This window comes from Heterodontus francisci, chromosome 18, assembly GCF_036365525.1.
Source record: "Heterodontus francisci isolate sHetFra1 chromosome 18, sHetFra1.hap1, whole genome shotgun sequence".
In the NCBI taxonomy this organism is placed as follows: domain Eukaryota; kingdom Metazoa; phylum Chordata; class Chondrichthyes; order Heterodontiformes; family Heterodontidae; genus Heterodontus; species Heterodontus francisci.
In genome coordinates this window covers 74,072,085-74,090,347 of record NC_090388.1, presented here as the reverse complement: position 1 = coordinate 74,090,347, position 18,263 = coordinate 74,072,085, and the positions used below count along the sequence as shown (strand labels likewise).

The 18,263-nt window shown below is 43.2% G+C and overlaps 1 protein-coding gene across 3 annotated transcripts in view; it reads left to right on the top strand.

Moving 5' to 3' along the window:
- The window catches only part of LOC137379721 (contactin-1-like), a 934,724-nt gene that overhangs the window by 278,670 nt on the left and 637,791 nt on the right, over positions 1-18,263 (top strand). The window contains exon 1 of one of the 3 annotated variants that reach the window (XM_068050988.1): positions 10-414. The exons of the other annotated variants lie outside the window; for them this stretch is intronic. The gene's annotated coding sequence lies outside the window, so the exon portion shown is untranslated. Of the gene's footprint in view, positions 1-9; positions 415-18,263 lie in introns of those variants that run through there. 3 annotated transcript variants of the gene reach the window in all.

The window sequence follows — 18,263 nt, the reverse complement described above, 5'->3', positions numbered from 1 at the left end:
TTATGCATTATGCTGTTCGGATCGGTAGCCGTCTGAGTCTAAAGAGGGACTGTTTTTTTTGTGTGTGGCAAGTGACTGCAGAAGGGTTGAGTGACTTTAACTGGGATGGCTCCTTCAAGGAAAGATAAATCCCAGAGCTTTCTGCGTCCCGACCGTCTGATTTGACAGCAGACCTGCCACCGTGCATCGTCCTTGCCTGCAGTTCAACCCTGGTTGCCTGGTTTGCAAAGGGCTGTTGAGACCCAGCTCGGGTCTGATGTCAGCTTGAAGCCACTGTGCGCTTTTCTTTTAATAACTCCACTTGTCAGCTGCGTACATTGGCAGTGGAGCTAAGTAGGAAATTTTCTGCTGTAAATCTTTGCTTGTGGATTTCTGAAGTGCAGCACAGCCCTGGGACGACCAGAGGTAGCCGTGGTAGGTTTCATCTTTATTTTAATCTTTATTTTGTTTGATGAGATTTCCGTCTTGTGCTTGGCTTAGGGAATGAAGTTTTGCTGAGGTAGGGTTTCCCTGATGCAGTGAGTTAGGGTGCAATATCGACTCCCCGAACCATGTGCAAGAATGCAAAGTCAGATCATTTTATCCAGAAATAGCTGTAAGATTGCTGCCTCTCTGTTACCGTTTACTGAATGTGATCGGTCTGCTATCATATTGAGTTAATTCCAAAGAGCGTTATTTATCTGCGTTAACAATGAAAGGAGGGAAAAAAGGTTAGCGATTTAATAGCAAATCTAATGCAATTTCTATTTCAACATCAAAAGGCAGTAATTGAATGAAAACCCGCGTACCATTTTAATTGATATATAAATAAATGGTCATCTATCACGGTGAGCTGCATTTTGCTGGCGCATGTTTTTATTCTTTCCTGTTTGTTTTTGCACCCCTTTCAAAAATACACGATTTCAGGTTTCACTGAGACTCCAAGTCTAACTGAACCTGGCGTGGAAAGCAGCAATATAACTGTGTATTTGCATTGCATTAACTGGGCAGTGATCCGAGCTCTTTACTGTATTTTCACATTCAGCTTGGGGGCGAAGGTGTCCTTCTATGAGGTGCAAATTTCAAATCGGTAGATGTATGATGCAAATAGAGTATAGAGGAAATCTTGCAGAGAAAGAAAAAAAATCGCCAAAACACAGTCTGTGGTTCTCCAAGTGAAAAATCTCAACCTTTTTTCCATATGAAAGAGAATGTCATCGCCTGGACATGTGACGGACATGTAAGATGTGAAGGTGTAGCAATTTATTTAATATTCAGTCATTTTCTGGTGTGACTGACCATGCATTTTTCAGCAATACTTGTAGCCTTTTTTTTTGCCTCTTAGGATTTAAATATTAATGATTTATTGACCCAAAAAGCCAGTTCTACTCTAATTTCCAAAATGCTTTGGAGGAGAATTTTGAGAGGAAACGTCTAATAATGGCAAGGCGCGTTTTGTAAACTGGAATGAGATAATTCCGCTGTTGGTAAAAGTTCTTTTTGCACCTTGACAAAAGCATGTAATCTGTGCCTGGAACATTCTTCCGTTATATTCTTTGCAATCGGCAGAATGGTGCATTGAATATCAACGAGCTGTTAACAAATTCCAATCACATTAGCAGTGTACTCTCAGATCTGAAAACAGTCTTTACAAGGGTTTGTGTGATGGATTTATTGGGCTCTGCGCTGCCATACAGTACCAAGCTACTGGAGGATAGTAGACCAACAGCAGAGGAAACAGTAGGGTAATGATACTCAAATTCCATCATTTCCATTGTCCTGAGACCCAGTATCTCTCAGTATTATGCATCTTAGCTAAGGAATGCTGCATGTGAACTGGGGGGTCTGGGGAAATAGACTGGTGCCTTTCTGTTCAGTACAAACCTGGTTGAATTAAAGAATTGTAGAAGTGTTTGCCTTGACGTTTGCTGGAGTTTCAGAGCTCGTCTTCCAGAAATGTGTGAAAGCCAGGAAGATAATACGAAAGAGTGGGCATTCTGTAGCTGTCTCCTCCACCCGCTGTGTTTGACGCTGTGTTTACTGCAAATGTGTACAAGTTTGTGGTCTTTGTAAATATATCTATATAATAGTGCTGTAGGATGCGTCAGCAGAGAGAAGTCCCATGTCCAAGGTCAGCAAAGGAAAGGATATTGAAGCCATGCCAAAGGGGGTAGGATGTAGGGAAAAAGGTGAAACCTAAAACAAGACTGTGGTCAGACCCGAGCTTCAGTAATGGACCAAGTTTTGTGTTTCTGGCTCACAACCTAATTTTGGGTTACAATTAAAAGTAATTTTTCTTTTTCAAGAGAGATTACTTCTGCAAATGTTTGTGTTAGGATGACAGTGTCTTATTTAACCACTGCATGAAATGCTGCTAATACTTGTGATAAACCTCATGAAAGTGGAGATCATATGAACATGCGAATTAGGAGCAGGTGTAGGCCACTCGGCCCCTCGAGCCTGCTCCGCCATTCAATGCGATCATGGCTGATCTGATTGTAACCTCAACTCCACATTCTTGCCTACCCCCGATAACCTTTCACCCCCTTGCTTATCAAGAACCTATCTGCCACTGTTTTAAAAATACTTAAAAGACTCTGCTTCCACCGCCTTTTGAGGAAGAGAATTCCAAAGACTCACGACCCTCAGAGAAAATAATTCTCCTTATCTCTGTCTTAAATGGGCGACCCTTTATTTTTAAACAGTGACCCCTAGTTCTAGATTCTTTCACAGGAAGAAACATCCTTTCCACATCCACCCTGTCAAGACCCCTCAGGATCTTATATGTTTCTGTCAAGTTGCCTCTTACTCTCCTAAATTCGAGCAGATACAAGCCTAGTCTGTCCAACCTTTCCTCAGAAGACAACCTGCCCACTCCAGTTATTAGTCTCGTAAACCTTCTCCGAACTGCTTCCAACACATTTACATCCTTCCTTAAATAAGGAGACCAATACTATACACAGTGCTCCAGATGTGACCTCAGCAATGCCCTGTATAACTGAAGCATAACCTCCCTACTTTTGTATTCAATTCCCCTAGCAATAAATGATAACAGGGCTGCACAGTGGCGCAGTGGTTAGCACCGCAGCCTCACAGCTCCAGCGACCCGGGTTCAATTCTGGGTACTGCCTGTGTGGAGTTTGCAAGTTCTCCCTGTGTCTGCGTGGGTTTCCTCCGGGTGCTCCGGTTTCCTCCCACATGCCAAAGACTTGCAGGTTGATAGGTAAAATGACATTATAAATTGCCCCTAGTATAGGTAGGTGGTAGGAAAATATAGGGACAGGTGGGGATGTGGTAGGAATATGGAATTAGTGTAGGATTAGTATAAATGGGTGGTTGATGGTCAGCACAGACTCGGTGTGCCGAAGGGCCTGTTTCAGTGCTGTATCTCTAAACTAAACTAAATTCTATTAGCTTTCCTAATTGATTGCTGGACCTGCATGCAAACCGTTTGCAATTCATGCACTAGCACACCCAGATCCCTCTGCATCTCAGAACTCTGCAATCTTTAACTATTTAGATTACTTTATTAGATTATTTTATTCTTCCTGCCAAAATGGACAATTTCACATTTTCCCACATTATACTCCATTTGTCAGATCTTTGCCCACTCACTTATCCTACCATAACCCTTTGTAGCCTCCTTATGTCCTCTTCACTGCTTACTTTCCTACCTATCTTTGTGTCATCAGCAAATTTAGCAACCATACCTTCAGTCCCTTCATCCAAGTCATTTATATAAATTTTAAAACGTTGAGGCCCCAGCATTGATCCCTATGGCACACCACTCATTACATCTTGCCAACCAGAAAATTACCCATTTGTGCCTACTCTCTGTTTCCTGTTAGCGAACCAATCTTCTATACATGCCAATATGTTAACCTCCTACAGCATGAGCTTTTATATTACACAATAACCTTTGTGGCACCTTATCAAATGCCTTCTGGAAATCTAAGTATAGTACATCCACCGGTTCCCCTTTATCCACATGTTACTTCTTCAAAGAACTCCAATAAATTGGCTAAACATGATTTCCCTTTCACAAAACCTTGTTGACTCTGCTTGATTACCTTGAATTTTTCTAAATGCCCCACTATAACATCTTTAATAATAGCTTCTAACATTTTCCCTAAGACAGATGTTAAGCTATTTTGCCATGTCTAACATCCAAAACTACAGCAAAGAACAGAGCATGAAGTTCAAAGAAATGAGCTGGCATAAGACCTTTCATCAAGAGCAGCACAGTGATCCGATCAGTGACACAATACCACTGATGTTAAAGAAAAATTGACTTGCATTTTCCCTGTTGCATGGATAAGATTAGAGCAAATTGCTAATAGATTGAACCACTGGCTATAACTTGAAGTTTGCCTCTGTACCCAAGAGATCAGAATTAAAGAAAGAACTTGCATTTATGCTGCAGTTTTCATGACCTTCGGATGTTCCAAAGTGCTTTATGGCCAATGAAGTACTCTTTGAAATATAGTCATTGTTCTAATGTAGGGAATTATTAGGAGTTCTTAGAGCTTAGCTGTTGGAAAGCTCCCCTTTTGGGACAATGCCCCTTTGAAAGCATGTTAGATTTTTGAGGCTTGCAGAAGGCAGTGAAATCTGAAATAAGATGATGTGGAGAGCTGGCATATTCAAGGACTGGGGAATCCTCACCTTTGTTGTCTGCATGCATATTGATTTGTCTCAAAGTGGCAATATTTGCATTTATGCCCATGCAGGTGGGTGTGTTTGGACCCATGGTGTGTATTTGATTTGACAGACTGCTTGTCTGACATCCAGTACTATATGAACAGAAATTTCCTCCAATTAAATATTGAGAAGCCCTTTTCAGACCCACCACAAGTTCCACTCCCTAGCCACTGACTCCACCCTTCTCCATAGCAACCCTCTGAGCAGCCAGATGGTTAGCAAACTTGGTGTCATGTTTAACACCGTGATAAGCTTCAGACCACACATCCACTCCATCAAGACTGTCTTTTTTCATCTCCATAACATTGTCTGACTCTGTCACTGCCACAGCTCATCTGTTACTGAAACTCTCATCACTACCTTTGTACCTCAAGATTTAACTGTTCCAGTGCTCTCCTGGCTGACCTCCCAGCTTCCACCTTGAGCTCATCCAAGGTTTTGCTGCCTGTATCTTAACTTGCATCAAGTCCTGTTCACTGATCATGGTGGTATTCACTGACCTACATTGGCTGCCTGTCTGGCAATGCTTCCATCTGAAAACTCTCACCTGTGTTTTCAAATTCCTCCATGGCCTCACCCCTCCCAAGCTCGGTAGCCTCCTCCAGCCCTACAAGCCATCGAGATCCTTGTGCTCCTCCAATTTTGGTCTTCTGTGCATCCCGGATTTTAAATGCTGCATCATGGGTCTTGCCTTCAGTTGTCCAAGCACTAAGCTTTGGAATCCCTTCCTTAAACCTTTCTGCTTGTTTATCTCTCCTCTTTTAAGATGCTCCTTAAAATCTACCTCTTTGCCAAGATTTTGGTCATCTTTCCTCATCTCTCTTTAAGTGGCTTGGCGTCAAATTTTGTTTGATAATGCTTCTCTGAAGTGCCTTGGGTCTGTTTACTATGTTAAAGGTGCTATATAAATACAAGTTTTTGATCTCTTTGCACAATCAATGTAAATATTCTAAGAAGTCAGATGTAGCTATACCCAATCTCAACCAGGTAACTGTAAGCATCAAGTTGGTCAGTTTAGATCCAGAATCTATCTATCTCTCTCATATAGAATTATACGTCACAAAAGGGGGCCATTTGACCCTTTGTGCTTGTGCTGGTTCTTTTTTAAAATTCATTCATGGGATGTGAGTGTCGCTGGCAAGGCCAGTATTTGTTGCCCATCCCTAATTGCCCTTGAGAAGGTGGTGGTGAGCTGCCTTCTCGAATCACAGTTCATGTGGTGTAGACAGTGCAGTTAGGTAGGGAATTCCAGGATTTTGACCCAGCGAAGATAAAGGGCCAGCGATTATATTTCCAAGTCAGGATGGTGTGTTACTTAGTGGGGAGCTTGCCAGTGGTGGTCTGCCCTTGTCCTTCTAGGAGTTCATATATTTGAGAGGTGCTGTCAAAGGTGCCTTGGCAAGTTGCTGCAGTGCATCTTGTATATGGTACACACCTCTGCCATGATGCGCCGGTGGTGGAGGGAGTGAATGTTTAAGGTAGTGAATTGGGTATCAATCAAGTGGGCTTCTTTGTCCTGAATGGTGTTGAGCGTCTTGAGTGTTGTTGGAACTGCACTCAGCCAGGCAAGTGGAGAGTATTCCATCACACTCTTGACTTGTACCTTGTAGTTGGTGGAAAGGCTCTGGGGAGTCAGGAGGTGAGTTTACTCACCGCAGATTACCCAGCCTCTGACCTGCTCTTGTAGCCACAATATTTATGCAGCTGATCCAGTTAAGTTTCTGGTCAGTGGTGACCACAGGATGTTGATGATGTGGGATTTGTCGATGCTCATGCAATTGAATGTCAAGTGGAGGTGGTTAGTCTCTGTCTTTGACAGAGCTGTCTATAATTAGTCTCATTCCCCCATACTTTCCTTACAGTCTTGCAAATGTTTCCTTTTCAGGTAAATACAACATGCCCTTGTGAAAGTTACTGCTCTCTCCACACTTTCCCAATATGTTTTTTGCAGCAAATGCATTCAAGGTAGGAGTCCTTCATAGAATCATAGAATGATACAACACAGAAGGAGGCCATTTGGCCCATTGCAGCTGTGCCAGCTCTTTGAAAGAGCTATCAAATTAGTCCCATTGTCTCTTTCCCCATAACCCTGTAAATCTTTCCACGTCAACTGATACTAAGTTTGATTTTATTTCAAATAAATGAGTTGTTTGCTACATTGAAAGACGGCTATCAGTCTTCCTTCTTTATGCCACATTAATGACATCACTGGTTTTCAATCATTGTGTCACACACTGTTGCCAAGAGGAGAGTTGACCAAAATAATCTGAACCTGCACTTCTGAAAACATCTCCTGGAAGGAGAATTGAAGTTGTTGGGTCTGTGTATAATCCTAGTCATTGTACCTTTCTTCTTTTCCACCTCTCTGCCCCCTCCATCCCACTGCTTAACACATATACACAAAGTCCTTCTTTTCCATGACCTGATTGCTAAGCTGATTGAAATTGCTTGACTAGCACTGTGCACAAAATAGAAATTGACAAGCTATACGGTGCACTTAGTTATGCCCTGGCATGTGCCCCTGAGAATACAGCAGGCAAATTGCCACCATTTGCAGTTCATTAGTTGCCCACGGCAATTTTATTTCAAACACCTGAAATATGAAATGCATTTTCCATTTTTATAATTCATTGGAATTATTATTTTTGCTAAAAATACTTCATTTATTGCATCGGTCAAGAATCCCTTGTTACGACCAGATGAGAGGCATCTAGGGGTTCCCTCCCAGCCTTTGCCTGGTTTAACCGTAACAGGGTTTAATTTTAAAACACCGTGTTTTTAGCTCCCCCTTAGTGAATCCTTGTTCACTGCCCCAATTGTCAGGCAAAGAAATCAAACAGGTTTCCTTAGATTTAAACAAGAAAAGTAGAAGTTTGTTAATCTTATACTCTAATCCGGTTAACGACTACAAATATATGAAACGACCATGCTTGCATGCATACCTGATAAACACACACACATATAGAGACAGAAAAAGTAAACGGAATAAAGGGGAAAAGTTTGAGGCAATATCTGGTAAGTTCAATGTGGAGTCTTTGGTTGCTGGTAAGTCTTGCAATTTGTTGGGGCCCAGTTCATGCTTCAACTTGTTCCGATGTTGGATTCTTTTCTCTCTTGAGGTTTACGTGTCTTTGCTTGGGAGAAAGTGAGAGAGAGAGAGAGGCTTCCTTGTTTCAGGTTCCAGTTCAAACAGCTTTCTGAATTCGAACTGTCCTGTGGCTAGTTCAAAAAACCCCAGGTTGCCCAGCAGGTTAGTCATGTGACTAGCTGGTTTGACCACTTCTGTTTGTGGATTCTGCCATCTTAGCAGTCATCCTGGAATGTGAGCTTCCTCACCTTCAATGTCTGGTGATCAAAGTCCATTTTGGGTTAATTGGACCAGGCAATAATCCTTTGTCTCTCCAAGCACTGTCTGTTAGTATGCAAGTGTTTTTCCAGCCAAGTGTCTGGTGATTTTTTTAACAAGTCCTTTCTTCACTTCAGCAACAATTTAAAATCAATGTTCATATGACAAAATTAATATACCTCATTCTTGGCAGGTAGGGGTCTGCATGACACCCTGTTTATTTTGGATCAAAAGTACTTGTCTCAGATCAGATGTTAAATCAAGATCCTGACTACCCTTTTGGGTGGACGAAAACTGTCTCACAGCACTATTCAAAGAAGAGCAAGGGAATTCTGGCCAGTGTTGATCCCTTAACGAACATCAAAAAAATAATTAGTCAATATTTTAGTGCAGTTTGTGGGATCTTGCTGTGCACCAATTGGCTGCCATGTTTCCTATATTACAACGTTGGCTACACTTCAAAAGTACTACATTTGCTGTTCTGAAAACCCCACATGCCAAATAGAAAATATTAATTTCATCGAGTGGAACTTTGCCTGAGATTTTTACTGGAAATTGTTAAAAATAACTTTTTAAACAGAAAAGCTAGCAGTCACGATGGCCATGGTAATTTGCACATGAATCAGCAACAGAGCAGACTGGAGACAAACATGATTAACTCAGCCTAGCCAGAACAATGGGATGCTCTCTGATTCAGTTACCTGAGATAACCTCATCGAAGTGGTCGTCAAAAGCCATCGACTCCCATTGAATTTAAAAGAGCCAGTCCCCCTCCAAGTATCTCTGGGCAGTCTGAGGGGAGAGCCTTGAATTCCAGAGAAGATTACAGAAGGTTCCCATTAAAACTCAGAGGTGGTCATATTATGTGACCGCTTGTGCCACTCTGGAGATTGTGAGTTGTGACTCAGAAGGCAGACAGTAACTGAAAGTGATCAAGGGAACAGCTCTGTCTCCTCTCTCCTTCTCTCCAGTAGAGATCCAGAGAAGTCTCAAGCTGCAGCTGGTGAATCCAAGTCTACAGATCCTTAAACGAACCACTAGGATACAAGCAAGTCTGCAACCGTGCACATGGTCCAGCGAGGACTTTAGGACTACAATTTCAACTAAAGACTTTGAGACTACTGAACTGTATTTCAGTTCCATTTATTACAGACTCTACTCCAACCTCCCAACTCAGTTTCTTCCTCTGTAGTGTGTGTGTGTTGTGTGTGTGTGTGTGTGTGTGAGAGAGTGAGACTCTTGTGTGAATGTGGGTGTGGATGCATAGTGTATTATAGTAATTCTAACCGGCTTAGAGAGATAAGGATAACAAACTTACATCTTTCTTGTTTAAACTCAAGAAAACCTGTCTGATTGGTTCATTTGCAATTATATTAGAGGAACAGGAGCAAGTGCTCACTGAGGTAAGTTCGATCACTGGGTTTAAAAAAAACAATAAACCCTGTTGCGGTCAAACCAGAGAAGGGGCGAAAGAGGACCCTGAGACCCCTTCCTCACCTGGTCGTAACACTGTAAAGTGCTTTAGGACATCCTGGGGTCATGAAAGATGCTATATAGATTTGTACGTTGTCTTCTATGCTGCAAGTTGGATTTAATTTTCCCTCTTGTCCTCGTGCAGTCCAATGATGTCAGCTCCAGAAGCTGTGTAGTATGCAGCAACCACTGATGAAGTGTCCACTGTTACTGTCTGGATTTTCTTTCCATTTTAGATTTGCCAGATTGCCCGTTTTGACCTGGACAGCCCTGTTTTTGAGTGGAAGCTCTGAGCATTTTTTAAAATGTAAAACACCCTGATGTTTTTGCTTTGCAATAAAAGTCAATATTTCCCACTTAATCCAATCATTTCTATGATATACGGATATAAACTTGTGTGTTTATTACAGTCCTTGATGAATTTTCACCATGAACAAAGCAAACCTGAGTTCAGTGCCCCACCTTAACTCTGCCTCACACCTTGTCTGGTTTTAGACTTGTCAAAACCCTCAAACTAGGGTGTCAACTCTTGTTACAACAAATGACAAAACTCACGGCTTGGACTTAAATACTACCCGTTGCGAGGCGAAGTGATCAGTCTCCCTCCGATGGGTTCTGTTCCGCGATGGTTGTTTCTGCAGGTCTTCGCTTCGGAGGCTCCTAGCCTCCCCTTTTTATCCAGTTGCTCCCAGCAGCAAGAATGTTCTTAATCACCTACACACATGATTTGGAGTCATCCATTTGCTTCGTGCTAGTTGCAAAGCAAAACAAAACACATCTGCTGGCCTTGTTCTTCTTATCTGTCCTTGTCTAGCAATCCTTCGCAACCGCAGCAGTCTCACAGTCTCATTCGGAGCACATCTTATCACACACTGCCTGTTCAGCAGGCTGGGTTCATTAAACTGCAACTGCAGTTGTTTCACAGTCCTTGTCCTTGTGTAAGGCTGGCTATTTTTCCCTTCATGCTCTGCAGATGCTTAGCTGTTAGCCATCCGGCTACACATGGCTGTACTAAACAGCATTATTATTGACTATTTATCGGCCTCCTCATAGAATCATAGAAATTTACAGCATGGAAGGAGGCCATTCGGCCCATCATATCAGTGGCAGGCGACAAGTAGCCGTCCAGCCTAATCCCACTTACCAGCTCTTGGTCTGTGGCCTTGTATCTTAAGGCACCTCAAGTACATATCCAAGTACTTTTTAAATGTTGTGATGGTTTTAGCCTCTGACAGTAAGTTCCATATTCCCCCCACCCTCTGGGTGAAAAGGTTTCCCCTTGAGTCCCCTCTAAACATCCTGCCTCTTACTCTAAATCAATGCCCCCTGGTTATGGACCCCACAACTAAGGGGAATAGGGTCTACCTATCCACTCTAGCTAGGCCCCTCATAATTTTATACAGTTCAGTGAGGTCTCCCCTCAGCCTTCTCTGTTCCAAAGAAAACAATCCTAGCCGATCTAATCTTTCCACATAGCTAAAATTCTGCAGTCCAGGCAACAGCCTTGTAAATCTCTGTACCCTCTCTGTGCAGTCACATCTTTCCTACAGCGCGGTGACCAGAACTGCACGCAGTTGGCTGATAAAGCCAAGCACTGCTTATGCCTCTTGACCACCTTAGCTGTCCTGCTATCTTCAGGGATCTGTGGACCTGCACCCCAAGGCCCCTCTGTTCCTCTACACTTCTCAGTATCCTATCATTTATTGTGTATTCCCTTGCCTTGTTAGTCTTCCCCAAATGCATTACCTTACATTTCTCCAGACTGAACTCCATTTGCCACAGTTCTGCCCAGCTGCCTCATCCATTGATATCTTCCTGCAGTCTACAACTTTCTTCTCCACTTTCAACCACATTGCCAATTTTTGTATTGTCTTCAAACTTCTTAATCATATCTGCTACATTCGTCTAAATCATTGATAGAGACCACAAAAAGCAAGGGATCTGTGGAACCTCTCTGGAAACAACCTTCAAGTCACAAAAACACCCATCGATCATTACTCTTTGCTTTCTGCCTACATATTTACCCTTTTATCTCCCTCTGACTATTTGGCGGCAATAGTACACTCCCAGTCGTGTGATTGCCCCATTTTCTGTTCTTCAGTTCAACCCATATGTCCTCCTTTGATGCTACTTCTACTATACTATCCCTGCTCACAGCAATAATTGTTACTTTAATCAATATTACGATTCCCCCCCCTTTTTATCCCTCTCCCTATCTCATCTGAAAATCCTGTAACCAGAAATATTGAACTGCCATTCCTGCCCTCCTTTCAGCCATGTCTCAGTAATATCTAAAATATCATGCTCCCACCTGCCAGTCTGTGCTGTCAGCTCATCTGCCTTATTCCCTAGACTTCTTGCATTGAAGTATATACCATTTAGCACTCCCAAACTCCCTTCCTGTCTATTTCCTAGCCTTTTATTCCTCTGCTTTCCAAGCACACATGAGTTTTCTGCCTTCCATTTCCAAATTCTATCTCTTCCTAATCTACTCTCAGGTTCCCAACCCCCTGCTTAGCTAGTTTAAACCCTTCCCAACAGCACTAGCAAAGCCCCCTGCGACGATATTGGTTCCAGCCACTTCTCCCAGAAGTGGTCCCAAGGCCTCAGGAATCTAAAGCCCTCTCTCCTGCACTATCTCCAGCCATGCAATCATCAGCTCTGTCTTCCTATTACTGTACTCACTAGCACGTGGCATCAGGAGTAATCTGGAGATTACTGCCATTGAGATCCTGCTTTTCAATCTAGTTCCCTAAATCTGCATTCAGGACCTCATGCCTCTTTCTGCCTATATCATTGATGCTGACATGGACCACGACCTCTGGCTATTCATTCTCCCTTCCTAGAGTACCCTGCAGCCTCGTTGATATCCTTGACCCTGGCACCAGGGAGGCAACATACATCCTGGAGCCACAACTGCAGTCGCAGAAGCACCTGTCTGTTCCCCTCAACTATAGAATCCCCTACCACTATGGCCCTTCCACTCTTCTGCCCAACCCCCGCCCCTTGTGCCTAACCCCCCCTCCCCGCCCTCCCCCTCGGGCAGCTAAGCCACCCATGGGGCCGTAGACTTGCCTCTGCCTGCACTCTCCCGTGAAACGATCATTCTCAGCAGTATTCAGAAACAAATATCAGTTGGAGTGCGATACACTCATGAGTTCCCTGCCCTGTTTGCCGGATTCTCCTTGTCCTTCTGGCAGTCACCCATTCCCTCTCCCCCTGCACATTCTTGAGCTGCAGGGTGACCACCTTCAGAAATGTCCTATCCACAAAGTTTTCCCCTCTTGGATGCCCCGTAGTGACTCCAGCCCCTGCTCAAGCTCTGAAATTCAGAGCTCAAGCTGCTCTAGCTGGTGTCATTTCCTGCACATGTGGTCAGCCAGGCCACGAGAAGCATCCGGGATTGCCGACATGGCACAAGCTGTGCATTTCACAGGGCTGTTATCTAGAAACACTTACCAGCTACTTATCACTCAGCTCCGCCCCTGCTTGAGACATCAGTATAGCTGTTTTGCAGATCTTGATTTTGTTGTCGGAGATTTCGCAGGAGGCTCCCTCCCCGCTTTTAACTTCTTTGTGTCTGCACTCGGTCTGCTGCTGTCGCTGTTGCCAGTGAGTTTCTCTGTAATACAGATAAATGCCTGCCGACTCACTCAATCAATGCCTCGAGACTTCAGCTCGCAGGTCTCGCTCTCTCCCTCTCCCTGACTTGAACCACACCTTGTTTTGTAAAAGATCAGAACAGCACCTCTTCCCTCACTCACTAAATTCCCTGATATAAGTATGCTGTTGAGACTTCATGCTACATACTTTCCTTTGTTGCATTGTTAGACATTTTCAAAGTCTACTGCATTTGTTGGATGAAAGAATTTTTTGGAGAGAAACTCAAGATTTTGATGACATCCCTAGCTGACATGGTTACGTAACTAGAGATCCATCACTCTTGTTAAGATCCAATACCATCCTTATTATCATTTTTTAAACCTTTTTCCTATAACACTGTAGGGCTAATTGCAAGTCCTGATTGCATGGTGAGCATTATGGGGAAATGCGGAATATGTGCCTGTGATTTTCTGCCCGTTAAAATTACTGGTTTCAGGTCTTGGTTGTGTCCCTGCAATTTTCCACAGTGCACTCTCTGTCTGCTTGCCCCCACTGCGAGTGTAGAGTCAGGCTTCTTGTGTCTGTGTTCCTTAAAATCGCTGAACAGTCTTAGTTAAAATTCGTCCCAGTTGTTCCTTAAATAGGAAAAAAATTGCAGGGCTATTGGGAAAGAGCAGATGAGTGGGACTAATTGGATAGATTCTCCAAAGAGCTGGTGTAGGCAATATGAGCTGAAAGGCCTTTTCCTGTGTCAAAAAATTCTATGATTTCCATTCATCTTGCCATCAACAGGCCAGATCTGAATTTGCCTCTGAGGCTTCTCCTAACATCTTCTTTAACTGTAACAGAAACAAAAAGGACCTGGGACATTGAACTAAAGATGTTGCACCTTTTAATTTTGAGGCAATCTAGCATGCTGTCCACTGGACACAAATGAGACACAAGTTGATGTCAGCAATGCCAACTTCTAAGGAGGCAGTGCAATTATCTTCAGCTTCAAGAGGAAAATAAGCCACCTTTCTGATGGGATAGATACCGTTTGGAGAGTAGAAGGACTTCCACAATCAGGGCGGGTTGTGCATAATGTATTCACAGTTATCCTTTTGTATGTCACACTTTGTTAGAGACGCAAAACAATCTTACAGTGCTGCACGGCCCTAGCTGCAGTGTGAAAGGATGAGCGAAGTTCTTTGACAAGCAGTTGAAAGGTGATTTTCCTGAACCTATGTTTAGGTAACTATACTTAAACTTGAGCTGCACCACTGCAGCATTTAAAAAATGGAATTATGTGTGACAACACTCTTGCCTTTGTAGCAGGAGATCACAGGAGGTCTGATGATATAATATAGCATTCTTCTATCTCGCATTGTCTTCACCTAAGCTAGTGTCAGCTCTTCATTCCTTCTTCCATCTTTCTCTCGTGAGAACCCTTTTCGACTATTTCACCCAGTCTGGCAGCCATCTCATCGCCAATTGAAGAACAATTGCACCTTTCCCTGAGTGCAAATTCAGTGCTCACTGACGACCATGATGCTTCTCTGGCTCACCCACCAGAGCTTCTAGATGCTGTGCTCTAAGCGATGCACTTAATTGTTTAATTCCTCTGATTGTTCCATGGCACCAGGCAGATTGTGGCTGGTTACACTCTGAATGCTTAAGCAGGTTCCTTTTACTTTAACTTTAATTTAGATGCATGTTTTATGTTCAGTGATAATTGCCTTAATTGTTTCTTACAATGTTGCTAATGTAATACCCAAATCCTCATGGTTCCTGTCCTTTGAGACTTGTGATCTTTTTTTAATTGCAATTAAACTCGGCCGCTATTTTAATGGATTGTCTGTGTGGCCATCATAGATCATGGAGCAACTGATTAGTGCCTTATTATTGTTGTTTTATGTGGTGCAATGTTACAAACTGTATTTTATGCCAAAAAAGAAAGGGCTGGAGTTTGTGATAGAAATAGTGGTGAGGTTAATATTGCTTCCTGTTACTTAAGTGGAAAATCATCATAAGGAAGTTACTAGCTGAGATGCTCTGCTGCTCCAGAAGTTGTGCAATAATGGTATCTCACCATTTGGCTTCCTATTCAAATATGTACATATACAGTACATATACATGTACAGTTGCTGTATTTACCTGATATGGACTAAACTTGCCAGAAAATGTTAGAATTACATCGAATATACAGCACAGAAACAGGCCAGTGTCCCCAGCCAGTGCATGCTGGCATTTATTCCTCCACTCGAGCCTTCTCCCATCCTCCTTCATCTAACTCTATCATATAATACTCTATTCCGTTCTCCCTCATATGCTTATCTAGCTTTGCCTTAAATGCATCTATACTGTTCGCTTCACGTACTTCCTATGGTAGTGAGTTCCACATTCTCACCACTCTCTGGGTAAAGAAGTTTCTTCTGAATTCCCTATTTGATTTCTTGGTAACTATCTTATATTGGTGGCCTCTAGTTTTCCTCTTACTCACAAGTGGAAACGTATTATTTATGCCTGCTCTACCAGTTTAAGTGCCCTTTTAATAGAGTGGTAAGACTTAATTACTGCAAACAACCTCTCTGGTGCTGAAAATTCATTTTAATAAATGTGGGGTCTCATCCTTTCAGATTTTAATTATTATTGAATATATCAAAATCCTACCATTTCCTTGTCTCTCATCCCTCTCTGAATTCAGTCTTTCCCTCGCTATTTTTCTATCTGCACCTTATTTGTCATTGAATTCACTATTTTAACTGACCCTTTCTGGCTCAGACTCAGCGCTGCTTATTAACAATTCTTCAGTCTGAATGGTTGAGGAGGTTGATTGCCCTTTTCACCTAGTTCCATATTGCCTGTGCTTGTTGGCTGTCTTTGCAGTAAGTTCCAGTGCAAAACCCCAGAGAATGTCTATGTACAAGTGTAACAAACATCTTCACCACTCAGAGCAAGATCTGCCCCTGTAAGTTCAGCTTCAGTGCTTCTCGCTGTGCATGATGAGAGACTGGGAAGAGTATTCTGATCTTTCTGCTAAGCTTTATTTGTTGCTGTATTTTTTCTTTTTGCAACCCCAGAGAAGAGAGGTGGCAGGAAATTATTTTTCCCTTTCCTTTCTTTCCTGTCCCCATTCACCCAATGGTCAAAGCCCTCCAATACTGGAAATTTCCTACGAGCATCTTGCGGGCCTCCATCTTAATTGGGACATGGTGAAATCAAAGATGGTGGTTCAGTTGAGGTGGTACTACTTCTGTTTGGACTGACAGTGAGGTCCTTCCCTCCCATCGGTAATAATAAGTGGGTTTTTTGTATCCACATTTCTTGGTACTTGAACACAAGAAGTTATAGGAGCTGCAAAATAGAGTGTAAATTGTCATTTAGGAAACCAAGGCTGCTCTCTTGTGCGATGATCATGTCAGGTTTTAAGCAGCTATGAATAGCAGCAGAGCACAGGGACAATGAGGCCCATGCAGCACCAGGATTATCATTAAATACATGATGGATATCTAGAGGTTCGGATTCCCCCACAGATCCGGGAGCATCCTAACCTAAAGTTCTATCAGGGTCTTTAAAATCATCGTTGTATGCCACATAGCTTTGCCATCCAAAGTGGAAAAACCGTGGAACAGGTAGAGAAGGAAGACACCAATCTGCCCCAGGAGTTAAACAAGATGAAAGTGAGCCAGAAGTGATTTCTGTGGAACTCATTTCATTGACAGACAGCTAGAGCCACACGGCTGACTCTCAAAAAAACCTGCACCACAATACCCCACTAAGTTGATGGTCTTTTCCACATCTGCACCAAGTAGTGGCCAAATACACCATCCCTAATATTGCTTTCTGTACTAACTGACCCACCAGAGATTCTGGAAACAGTCAAAGTCACTGCAACTAATTTTGTGCTCTCTTAGTTCTTGCTCTTTGTGTTAGTGTATGTTTACATATTCTAATTCCTGATCTGGAGTTCCTTCAACTGCATCTCCACTGTCTGGAGTAAGTGACATCTTTGTTTGCTGGGCCTCAGACTCTCTGCTTCCCTACACTGAGTCATGAGAAAGCCCTGCAACTGGCTGACATGCCATGATTAACACATAATAATACTGTGTCTGCTTTAATGGTGTCCACCAGGCCTTGCCTGTTTTCTTCTACATTTACCATTTGAAGACGGGGAATTGGAGGGGCAGCCTCTGGTATCGCCATGAGGCTTGACATATTACTGATAACTTCTGAAAACTGTGATATTCTGATGACGTTCTGTTCATTTCAGCGTCTTTGATGTCTGAATCCAAAGGCTCAGAAACTTGCCAAGTGATGCCAGATGTCCTCTGGTGAGCAGGTTCGTGCTCCTCCACCAACTGCTTCCTCTGTGTATTAACTGGTACACCCGCCTATACCTCTGTTTGCACCAGAAGGAATGGGTGACAATGGTGCTGCGCAGAGTTGTCATCTTGTGAGCTACTCGGATCTGGCACTGATTCCTTTGACACATTGCCAAAATGCCAAAGGCAACCTATGCAAAGTTCTGGCTCCACAACACTCTTTTGAATATTGATAATGTGAGATTAGATCGTGCTTGGACGAGGGCCAGTGAAGAGGATGAGAAGGAAGATCACAAGAATGCTATTTGCCCTCACACCCTCTACACCAGGGTTGTCCAACATATGGCTCTCGGGCCAGAATCCAGCCTGCCAAAGGTTTCTATCTGGCCCTCTAATGCTGTGTGACTAATACTGGAGTGACAGTGCCTGAGTAGTGGCTAACGGACTAATAACAGCAAACAGGCAACACTTCATTGGTGATGATAAAGTTTGTAGAGTGCTGGGGAGAAGAGGGGAGCGGCGCCAGTCGGGAGCTCCGCATTCACTGCTGCGGCAGGCGGACAGGGTAGCGTTTGTCACTTCCCATGGAGACAGTGCTGCAGCTGTCACGTGACTCTATCTCCCCTAGCAACAAAGTAACGTCTTCAGCCCCTACGTCACGTCCATCACCAAATGGGCCGCACTCCATAGTGGTGGCATCAAGAGGGAGTGGGCAGGCGGCAGCCACAGGTACGAGACACTGTCTATGCCACCCCAGACAGACAGCAACGGCCACTTTACTAGAGCGTGATTTGCTCTTCTATCGACAAGCAATTTGAATGAAACCATACAATTAATAGATGGCCTCACATGCTGTT